Source organism: Felis catus, chromosome A3 (assembly GCF_018350175.1).
Source record: "Felis catus isolate Fca126 chromosome A3, F.catus_Fca126_mat1.0, whole genome shotgun sequence".
NCBI lineage: Eukaryota > Metazoa > Chordata > Mammalia > Carnivora > Felidae > Felis > Felis catus.
Window position 1 is genome coordinate 128,469,841 of NC_058370.1, and position 10,597 is coordinate 128,480,437.

A 10,597-nucleotide genomic window follows, 5' to 3' on the forward strand; every position below is an offset into this window, starting at 1 on the left:
GGGCCAGAGACTTTATCATGGGAAGGAATGGGAGAGGCAGGGTAAATCGGCTTGGACTTGGCTAGGTTAGATCGTTCCAGTGGGCTCTGGGGCACAGGGGCTGCCCCTGGTTATCTGCTACCTGGCCCTGGGGTGATTAAGGCAGGTAGCTAGTGGCCTGGGAGCGTGAAAGCCTGATAAAGGCTTTGGATTGGCTGGTTGACGTATGAAAGGCGCACTCAGGGAGTCATTTACTATCTCTAGGAACTGGGACCCTCAGAAGGGCAGTCCTTCCACGGCCAGCAAGGCCCTAGATGTCAGAGCGTCAGAATAAAAAGACATGCTTAATACAAGAACTCACAGGACTGCCAGCAGCCTGGGCGACGGATGCCAGCAACCTTCCTGCAAAGGACACATAGCAGCTGACAGTGGACAAAGAGGCTTGTGTGGGATTGGCCTCCTGGGAGTCTCAAAGAAGTATTGGTAGGTAGTTGGGGCAGAATTAACAATCCCCATTTACAGATGATTCAAAGTCCAGTGAATGATATGACTTGCTCAGGGTCATGCATAACAAGTGTAGATCTGGGCTTACACGCAGGTGTTCTTGGAAATGTTCGTAGAGTCCTCTTTCAAGTACACCCCGCTGCCTTTCCAGGAGAAGAAGGATAACCAGGCAGTGTGGAGGCTGGACGATGATCTTGGCCTTAGACTTTTTTTTGGAAGGGGATAGAGGAAGACTGTCAGAAAACATCTGTTTTCCATTGGCTACACAGATAGCTACATCAATAGCTAAATAAGAATCTGTTTCATTGAATGAAGGTCATTAAGAAGCAATTAACACTTTAGTGACTTCATTTATCAACTTAATACTATCTCGTGTTGTTTCTTGCTTTATAGTTCATTGAACTTCTCATGCACTGTGCCACTGACTCAATTCAATTGAATACTTATTTAGTGAGGTTTATCGTGTGCCAAGTTCTGTCCTAAGAGCTGGAGAAACACAGAAAATAAGACCCGACATCTGCCCTCAAGGAAGGGTGACACAGACATTACAATATGGAGTGTTGTAAATACAATATTCAGTACAATAAAAACGTGTGGACTAGGAATGGTGCACAGAGAAACAAGGAATGATAAAGTCTTTGGGTAGTAAAATTCAGGGAAGTTCCTACAGGAAATGACATCCAAGTTGATTTTCAGGGACAAGTAAGAATTCACCAGATGGATACGAAAATATTCTCATTTCTGTCAATGGGAATAACATGTGCAAAGACTCAGAATAAATGGAATATTTGTCACTGAATGATTTTTATTGCTGTCAGCTGCAAGGAAAAGATTCAACTAAAGGTGGCTCAAAAAAAAAAAGTACAAAAATAAAGAAAACGTTAAACTAATATGTATGTCACATAATCAGTAGTCCAGAGGGAGGGCAGTCCCAAGGCTGGTTAATTCAGCAGTTTAATGACATCACTGCAGATCCAGATTGCTTCTATCTTTCTCTCCTGCCATCGTCACAGATAGAGGTTTATTCTCAGGCTTGTCTCCTCATGGTTACAACATGGCTGCAGAAGATCCAAACATCACAGTATCATATAACAACATCAGAAGACCAGAAGGAAGCACATCCTTTTCTTGTGCTCCCTTTTTAGAGTGAAGAAACCTTTCCAGAATGCCCCTAGCAGAGTTCTTATTGGCTGGAATTACATCATATGGCCATCCCTTAATTTAAAAAAAAAAATTATTGGTCAAGGAAATGGAATTAGCACTGTTGGTTCTTAGATTACTCATACTTCTCTTTCTAGGGGCTGTGGAAGGACCTCACTTCCCCTTCTGTACATGGCCTCTAATATCTGAACAAGTTGGGGTTCTGTACAGGGGAGACTGATGGGCCACAGCTACTGCTCTAAGACCTCGCTTAGGAGAGAGGTCACCTGGACTCTGGTGTTGATTCTAGAAGTCACTCACTACGGACATTAGGCAATCACTTCCACTTCCTGAGCAGTTTTCTGTGCCTAAAACAGGGACCCTAACACATGGCTGAGTGTTTTGCTATATGAACCAGGAGACACAGAAACACAGAGAATACAACTGAGGCCAAGTCATAGCCAGAAGTTCACCCAACAGTCTATGGTTTGCCTTTCCTTGAGTGCTCTTCCATCGGCCCCACATTGTGGAAGGCACCAGGGCCCCTGGCCTTTCTAGAACTCTGTACTCCACTAATGTCTGATCACGGCAGAGATGTTTGGTACTCGACAAAAAGCCAAGTGTACCTCTAGATTTCCAACATCCCCCACAGTTAGGGTCGGAAACGTGACTGGGTTCCGGCCAGTGACACGTGGCCCAACCTTAACACCATTCTGAACAGCCTTCTTTTGACAGCTCTCTGGGAGGCCCCAGGTCTTAAATGGCATTGGACAAGATGACCCACATCAGCCCATAACCTGATGCTTTTCCAGGTTGTGAGCAGGGTCAAATGAGTTCATTGGTATGACAGGTTCTGTAAACCAAGGAGTGTTATTTAAATGTGAGCAACTAATAGAATTAAGGGTAATAACAGTGTTAGTCACAGCAATGGTACTGGTGAAGGTGGAAGTAACGTAAGTGATGGTGGCCACTGGGTAGTAATTCTACAAGTTGCAGTTACAGGGGTGAAAGTAATTGAGGCAGGGGTGGAACCATGAGGGTGGCTACAGTGTAGTGGTATTACGGTCACAGCAGCAATGGTGGTGAATATTTGGAAATAAGTTAAAATCTGTACAATCATGTTAATAGCAAGAACGGTGAGGAAAGTAGCAAAGCCTACTGACATCCTAAGCAGTGAGGGGAAAGCCAATATGGCAACGCCTGGGTCCTGCCCAGAGCTGTCCCTGCTTCTCCCATTCTTTGCTCTGGACACTTATTTTAAGCATTCATCCACCTGGATAGTCTGACCTTTGGAACCCCCCCCCCCCTTTCAAAAGAAACTGCTTGACTTAATTCACAATAAAGAAACATCTATAGATAATCAGCCTCTTGGAGCATTGGGGCTGCTATAACAGAATAATACCACAGACTAGGGGGCTTACAAACAACAAAAATTAATTTATCATCGTTCTGGAGGCTGGAAATCCAAGGCCAGGAGACCAGCATGGCTGGGTTCTGGCGAAAGCCCTCTTCAGAGATGTAGATAGAAGGAGCGAGGGAACCTCTTTAATAAGGGAACTAAGCCCATTCGTGAGGGTGTTAACTTCACAGATAAAACTAGCAGTTATTTAACCAGTAACAATGGGCTTATTTGGGAATAGCAGAGAATCACAGTCCAGGATGTGCAAACTACCCCAAAATCATAGGCAAGTCAGGAGAACAAAAGAGGAGACCGCACTTTACTGCCCTAAGAGGGGGTTGGGAGGGCTGCTGAAAACAAAAATTCTATTGGAGTAAACTGGGAGTTCCAAGCAAACTGGCTTCTCATTGGCAGAGTTCTGACTATCTCTCATTGGCCGGGCTGTTGCTAGGGGAAGAGGAAACCTCTCTTCGTCCTACTGGGATGGTAAAGTAGCAGCTAAAGTAGCAACAACTTGCAGGGTGCCTGTCTTCCAGCTGGGTGTGCAATTGGCCACGAGTGGTAGGGTGCAAGTGCTCCCCCTTCTGGCCTTCTGACTCCATTTTAAACACAATTTCCTTTTGTTAATTTTCAGAAGGCTCCGCCCTCATGACCTCATTACCTCACAAAGGCCCCACCTCTTAATATCATCACCTTGGGGGTTAGGATTTCAACATATGAATTTGGGGGGTGAGGAGAGAGACGTTACTGCAATCAGGCTTACCAAATTAAGTGTGTAATTCTAAACGAGTTGAATTGCAGCTGACTGTATGTTTTATAGACTTCCAATTAAACACTTACTACATTCAATTTGGCTGCTTACATATTTTGGAGCAAATAAGTTTTCCAGGCCTCAAACCTTTCTGTAGGCCCTGAAAAAGCTAATAGGCCCTGGGCACTGCACTTCTAGTAGCTAATGGTCAAGGCAACTCTGGCCCAGCGGGCTAGCCAACAAGGGAAGGAATGGATTCTTTCCACACCCTCCCCAGGCCTTGAACTTGATTGGCCTTGATCTGAGGAGGATCCCAGGAACATATGGCAACCAAAGAGAAAGCCAAATATGGGCCCATCTCTCCAATAACAAAGGCCCAGAAAGATATCACGCACACACATACACACACCAGTCCTCCCCACACCCTGCCCTCTCCACCCATCACATACACACACACACACACATGCTCCTCTAGGTCCGGAGGTTGGGAGATCTGGCCCATGACTGTCATCACCTGTAACCAGCATGCCAGGGCCTCCTGGGACACGGAGGCATCAGGACCCGGCCCTAATGACTCAGTCATGCCAAAGAATTCCACAGCTCCATGGGCCATTGTGTCTTCCCTAAGAAACAACAATAATTACAGTTTTAAAGAGAAACAAAGACAGAAGGATGACACGTGGCAACAAGAGGTCCTCCTCTCTGGCCTGAGCAGATGTTTCCATCAAAACCCCTCTGGGGAAGGGCCCCTGAGCCCGGGGGCCAGTTCCCAGACGGAGTCCTAAAGGTTTGGAGCAGCTTGGGAATGGCAATCTAAGGTGCTGGAGAATTCAAGTGAGGGTCTGGGAACCACAGTCCGCCTCAAGAAGGTGCCCAGGTCTTGGTAAAGGACCCTCAGAATCCACAGTCTTATTAGACCTGGGGAGATTTTTTCATGCAAGAGGCAGCTGGCAACAGCAGCCAAAGCCCATTGAAATGGTCAGCACAGGCTCTCGTCTTTGGCCCGGAAAGAGTAAAAGCGAAAGTTTTCCAATGGTTCCTGTTTCCTACAAGGCAAAATACAAACCCCTGAACGTGGCACTCTTGGGTGTCTATGATTCAGTACTTAGCCTTATAAAAGTTTTTAACTTTGGCTTTCCTATGGGTCAGGGGCTTCCTACTCACCCCTCTCCCTTTTCTCCTTTATCTTAAACTCCCCCCACCCCAACCCAAGCAATTTGTTCCTCCCAGGTCCAGTCTTGCATCTGGGCTTACCCATTCCTCAAGGTCATCTCCTCCTTGAAGCCTACCATGATCTTCTTTTCTTCTGGGTCTTCTGCTGGGCCCCACTGCATTTTGTGTATCCTTACAGATTTCAACCATCTTGGTGAACTGCAGTTTTCTGTTTGGGTATCTGTCTCCATTACAAGTGTGTGAGTTCCTCCACACAATGGTGTTTTATTCATTGAAGCGTCCTTGCCCTGTAGTGAGTAAATATGTAAGAAATTGATGAAGAGTAAACATACTGATTTGCCAATGCTTGAAACCATAAACAAATTATTGGGAGAATGAGTACAGGGGTGATCGACTTCAAGAAGAGACTCTATCTTGTGCCATCAAATCCCCTAAAGGCTCCCTGCATGAGAGGCTTTCTCCTGCCTCTGCTAGCGTTTCCCTTCTGAAGGGGAGTTAGAATTGGCCAAAATCCAGACCCCAATGACACCAACTGCTGGGAGTGTTGGGGAGCAGCAGGAACTCACATTCGTTGCTGGTGGGAACGCAGTATGATGCATGGAAAACAGACTGTTTCTTACGAAACTAGATGTAATATCACCATATGACCCAACAGTCATGCTCCTTGGTACTTACCCAAAGGAGCTGCAAACTTAGGTCCATACAAAAACCTTCAGAGGGATGTTTTTAGGAGCTGAAACTTAGGATGATCATGATATGCCAACGTAGGTCCATCAGTTGTAACAAACGCCCACTTGGGTGGGGGATGTTGATAATAGGGAGAGATGCAAAACTTGCCCCAAATTTGCCAAAACGTGGATGCAACCAAGAGGTCACGCAGTAGGCGAGTTGATAAATGAAGTGTGGTCCGTTCAGACAATGTAATATTACTGCGCTAAAAAGAAAAGTGATCAAGCCATGGAAAGACGGGGAGGAAACGTAAATGCATATCACTAAGTGACAGAAGCCAATCCGTAAAGGCTGTGTCCTATGTGATTTCCAACTCTATGACATTCCAGAAAAAGCCAAATGATAGACAAGTGAAAAGATCAGGGCCTGCCAGGTTTTGATGGGGGCCGAGCAGAGGATTCTTAGACAGCGAAGCTACTCTGAGTGATGCTGGAATGATGATACATGTCAGTATATATTTGTCCAACCCCGCACAATGCACGCACTGAGACGCAACCCTAGTGCAAACTAAAATGGGCTTTGGATGAAGCTGATGTGTGAGTGGAGGTTCATCAGTTGGGGCAATAATAAGGGAGGCTTTGCCTGTGTGGGGGGCAGGGGATATGGGGGCAATCTCTGTACCTACCTCTCAATATTGCTGTGAACCTAAAACCCCTCTTTAAAAAAAACTTACCTTAAAAAAAAGGAGAGGGGCTCTTCTCCACTGGAGAGGGACCCCCCCCCCTGCCCCTCGCACCCCCATCAGGGCTGTGGAATGGCTTTGCAGTCCCCACTAATGCTAACCATGTGCAGCATGCGGGCGGGCATGCAGGCCACTTCATTACTTTGTGCTTAAGGAAATACCTCCCAGCACTGCACTTGCCTTTTTAAATTTCACAACCACTAAATCCACTCCCAGCCTTTTTTTTTTTTATAGCTAACGAAAGTAATGTGGGGATCTGCAACAGAGAGATCCCTCCATGCAGCCGGCCTGTGAGTCACCTAGGGGCCAGCGGACCCACGAGAACCCAAGGCTGTCTCTCCAAGGAGACCTGGCCCCTTCGCCAGATCAGCTGAGCTGGGGTTAGGGACAAATTCTTTCCATAATTAAAGCCTGAGTCCTTTAGTAGAGAACAGGTTCTTTTTCTTTTTTTTCTTTTTAATGTTTATTTATTTATGAGAGAGAGAGAGAGAGAGAGAGAGAGCACAAGTCAGGGAGGGGCAGAGACAGAGATGGAGACACAGAATCTGAAGTAGGCTCCAGGGGCACCTGGGTGGCTCAGTCAGTTAAGCGTCCAACTTTGGCTCAGGTCATGATCTCACAGTTCGTGAGTTCGAGCCCCGCATCAGGCTCTGTGCTGACAGCTCAGAATCTGGAGCCTGCTTCAGATTCTGTGTCTCCCTCTGTCTCTGCTCCTCTCCCACTCGTGTTCTGTCTCTCTGTCTCTCTCTCTCTTAAAAATAGATAAAAATTAAAAGAAAAAAAAATTTTTTTTTTTGAAGTAGGTTCCAGGCTCTGAGCTGTCAGCCCAGAGCCCGACGCGGGGCTCAAACCCATGAACTGTGAGATTGTGACCTGAGCCAAAGTGGCATGCTTAATTGACTGAGCCACCCAGGTGCCCCAGTAGGTGACAGGTTTTTAAGAGCACTCCACCAGGGACCAAATCAGTGTGGGTTTAAATTCTACCTTTGTGAGCTGGGGCCAGTGACTTACCCCTTCAGGCCCCAGTACCACAGGCTGGCTTCTCCTCCGAGTTCTTGGGGGACTTTTTCCGTTATTTCATTTTATCTACCCTGGTGCCAAGCACAGCACCCCGTCCACAGTGAACCTGACCTGATGGATGGGCAGGACATCAGGAAGTCAGAAGTCCCGTTCTAACTGAAGACTAAACAATGTGAGTGATGTGGGCCCTGTTGCACGAGAAGAGCCCCAGCTCCCAGCGGTGTAGCCTGGGTTACCAAGGGCTGGAGGGTGGGCGGCTCAATGGCCTCAAAGCCAGGCGTGAAGATGAAATGAGGGTCCGGGAGTAGAAGGGCCCCGGGTCCATGAACTCTAGGCTCGAGGATGCAAAGTTGTGGAGGACAGAGGGCCACCTGCTAAAATCAAGCCACTTGGCTGTTCCTGTCTTCTGCAATGCACTCCATCAGCCTAGGGCCCTCTTCACCTGTGTGAACACACGTGGGGATGTGGCTCCCATACATAGGATGACTTTGGATAACTTGCTGACCTCCATGAAGCTGAGTATGACAGCGACCAGGCTCTTTGCCAAAGGCTCGACCCTGGGTTATATTGTCTAATCCTCACGATAACCCCACCCCCCCCACCGCCCCGAGTCGGGAGGAAGATTCCTATTTTACATGTGAGGAGACTGACCCATAGCGGAGCCAGCCTTTGAACCCAGCCTTTCTGGCTGACCCCATCACTCAGGCTCTCACCAGGTCATCTGTGGGCTTTTCCTCCTCTCCATCCCACGTGGAAGCCTACCTTCATAGGCACAGACTAAGTATCCTGGAAGCCACCTTTTCAGAGCACTCCCAGTGGTTTGCATGAATGCCTTGCCTGAGAAACGCCATCAGCCCAGCCCGCCTGGTGCTGCAAGGTGGCCCAGGGCCTGGGTGCTGCCGAAAACCATCCACGTGGGTCAGAGGGAGCGATGCTGGTCCAGCCCCCCAGCGGCCTGAGCAAGAAGGCCAGCTTGTAGCTGTTGTTTTCAGGGCCGGCATTCTACAAACCACAGAGATTCCTTTGGTGAATGGAAAAGTAGAGGAATCTTGCAGGTACTTACTCCCGCTCGCCTAGACCAAAGGATCAATGCTGCTAAGTGCTCAGCTTTCCTTTTTTTTTTTTTTTTTTTTTTAAGTTTATTTGATTTTGAGAGACCGGGAGCATGAGCAGGGGAGGGGCAAAGAAAGAGGGAGGGAGAGAGAATCCCAAGCAGGCTCCGCACTGTCATCTCAGAGCCGGATGCAGGGCTCGAACTCACAAACCATGAGATCATGACTGGAGCCAAAAGCAAGAGTCAGAGGCTTAACTGACTGAGCCACCCAGGCGCCCCTAAGTGCTCGGCTTTCCAACCTTTGTGCCGCCACTGCCCCCTCCCACAGCTCCGGCTCCATCCCAGCCACTGGCTTGGATCTAGAGACCAAAGGTCTGCACCAGCCTCCAACGAGGGCTCTCCTCCCGCACACTCTCACTCCACAAAAACTCACTGAGCTGACCCTGTGCCCCATACTGACGATCCAGAGGTGAGTCAGCCATGGTTCCTACCTCAAAGGAGGCCAGTGTCAAGGGCCAGTGGGCTGGAGCGCAAGCTAATGAATGAAACAGTCTGTCTGTCCAGCTTCTCTCTGCACCCCTGCAGCCTCTCTGGCGTGGAAGTTAAAGAGGTTGTGCTAGATGAGGAGAATAAAGGCACAGGGAAGCCAGGCTTAGGCGATTTAGAAAACTGAGGCCGGGAGAAGCTTCATGCCCGCCCAAGGTCACCCACGGGGGAAATGGCACATTTGGAACGAGGGCCACTCTCTGCAGAATGAGAAGGGGGGAGGGGGATGCTGGCCATGGCTGTCATCTCCAGCAGACTACTTGGCTGGCCATCACCTGGACCCTTTAAGGCTCCCACCCTGAAGGCCACCACACTGGAGCTGTCCACTTCTAGAAGGCCTGCTCGCCTACAGTGGCATAAAAGGGAGGCTCCCAGATGCCAAGCATCAGCTGATGCTCCTGCTCAACGACCATGTGGGACCCAGCCCACAAACAGTGCCGCCCTTAGACCCGGAGGAGCAGGTCAGTGCCCTGGGCCCAGGCTCTAGACAACCGTCCCCCCCCCCCCCCACCACCACCAGGCGGCCCTTCCCACTGAGCATGGAATTTTCTGGAGCCAAGAAGATTCTAGATCTATGCCTCAGACTGTGCTTCCAGTACCAAGACCTGAAACGTCCTGGCGTCCACACTGCCCCAAGCCTGCTTCCAGACCCCGTTCCCCTAAGGGCTGACTGGGCCACCGGGGTGCTCACTTCTAGTCCCAGGGTGTCCGGGGTCGGGGTGGGCACCGCTTGGACCGGCCAACTGGAATGTTCCACGAGATCCCCTCCCACGCAAGACAGGGCCAGGTTGTGGAAAGAGAAGGGAGGCGGGCTGCGGGCCTAGAGCCTTCGCCTCTGCCCTGACCTCAGGCTTACCAAACCCAAGAGGACCTTGCAAAGCTCTCCCAAACTGCCCCCCCCCCCCCGCTCTCCAGGCGCGTTCAGAGGGACGGCCGCCACTTCCGGAGAGGCCGGCGTTTGCTAAGCAACCAGGAGCCCTTGGACTCTCTCTCTCAGGTCTCTTCGGTTGCCATGGAAGCTGTTTTAGAAAGCCCTTCCTGCCAACAGTCAAGGCTGTTTTGCCAGGGCCTGCTTCGAGCACCTTGCCTTTCAGGCCGAGGGCGGTGGGGGCCGGAGGGGCAGAGGTCCCGGATGCACACGCTGACCACACCCCTGCAACAACTCTGTCGCTCCTCGCCTGACCCAGACCGTCCCCGGTCTCCACCTGCCCGCGTCTGTCCCTCCCCAAAGAGATCCTGCCTCTTAAACCTTCTGTCCCTCCTCCCTAGACCCTCTTCTTTGCCCTCAGGCTTCTGGCCAGACTCTCCCTGGGCCCCACGGCTTTCCCCTGAGGGCGTGGGGTCCTCCACGTGGCCGGGTGGCAAGATGAGGGAACCAGTCCTTCTCTGTCAGGCCTCAAGGTGAAGTACCTTCAAGCACTTGTTTTGCTCCTGTTGAGATGAGCCATCTCTTAGCAACATCCCAGGGAGCTGTTGTGCTAAAGGGTCTCCTGTCTTCCCTCCCTGAGTTACAGTGTCCCACCCCCACCCCCCACCCCCAGCAGAGCTGAGCAAGGGTGGAGGTTCCAGAGTGGGGAGGAGTGAGAGGGAAAATGTTTATTCTGCCCTAGGGCTTTAGCA

The 10,597-nt window shown here is 49.9% G+C and overlaps 1 long non-coding RNA gene across 1 annotated transcript; it reads right to left on the reverse strand.

Annotated features, from left to right (window-relative positions):
- Positions 1-1,280: 1,280 nt before the first annotated feature.
- On the reverse strand, positions 1,281-10,296 carry LOC109498633. The gene is made up of 5 exons (XR_006594958.1): positions 9,669-10,296; positions 8,923-9,047; positions 5,028-5,233; positions 4,288-4,396; positions 1,281-1,541 (listed from the first exon to the last, which is right to left on the reverse strand). It is a non-coding gene; the product is annotated as an uncharacterized LOC109498633 (long non-coding RNA).
- Positions 10,297-10,597: the final 301 nt, after the last annotated feature.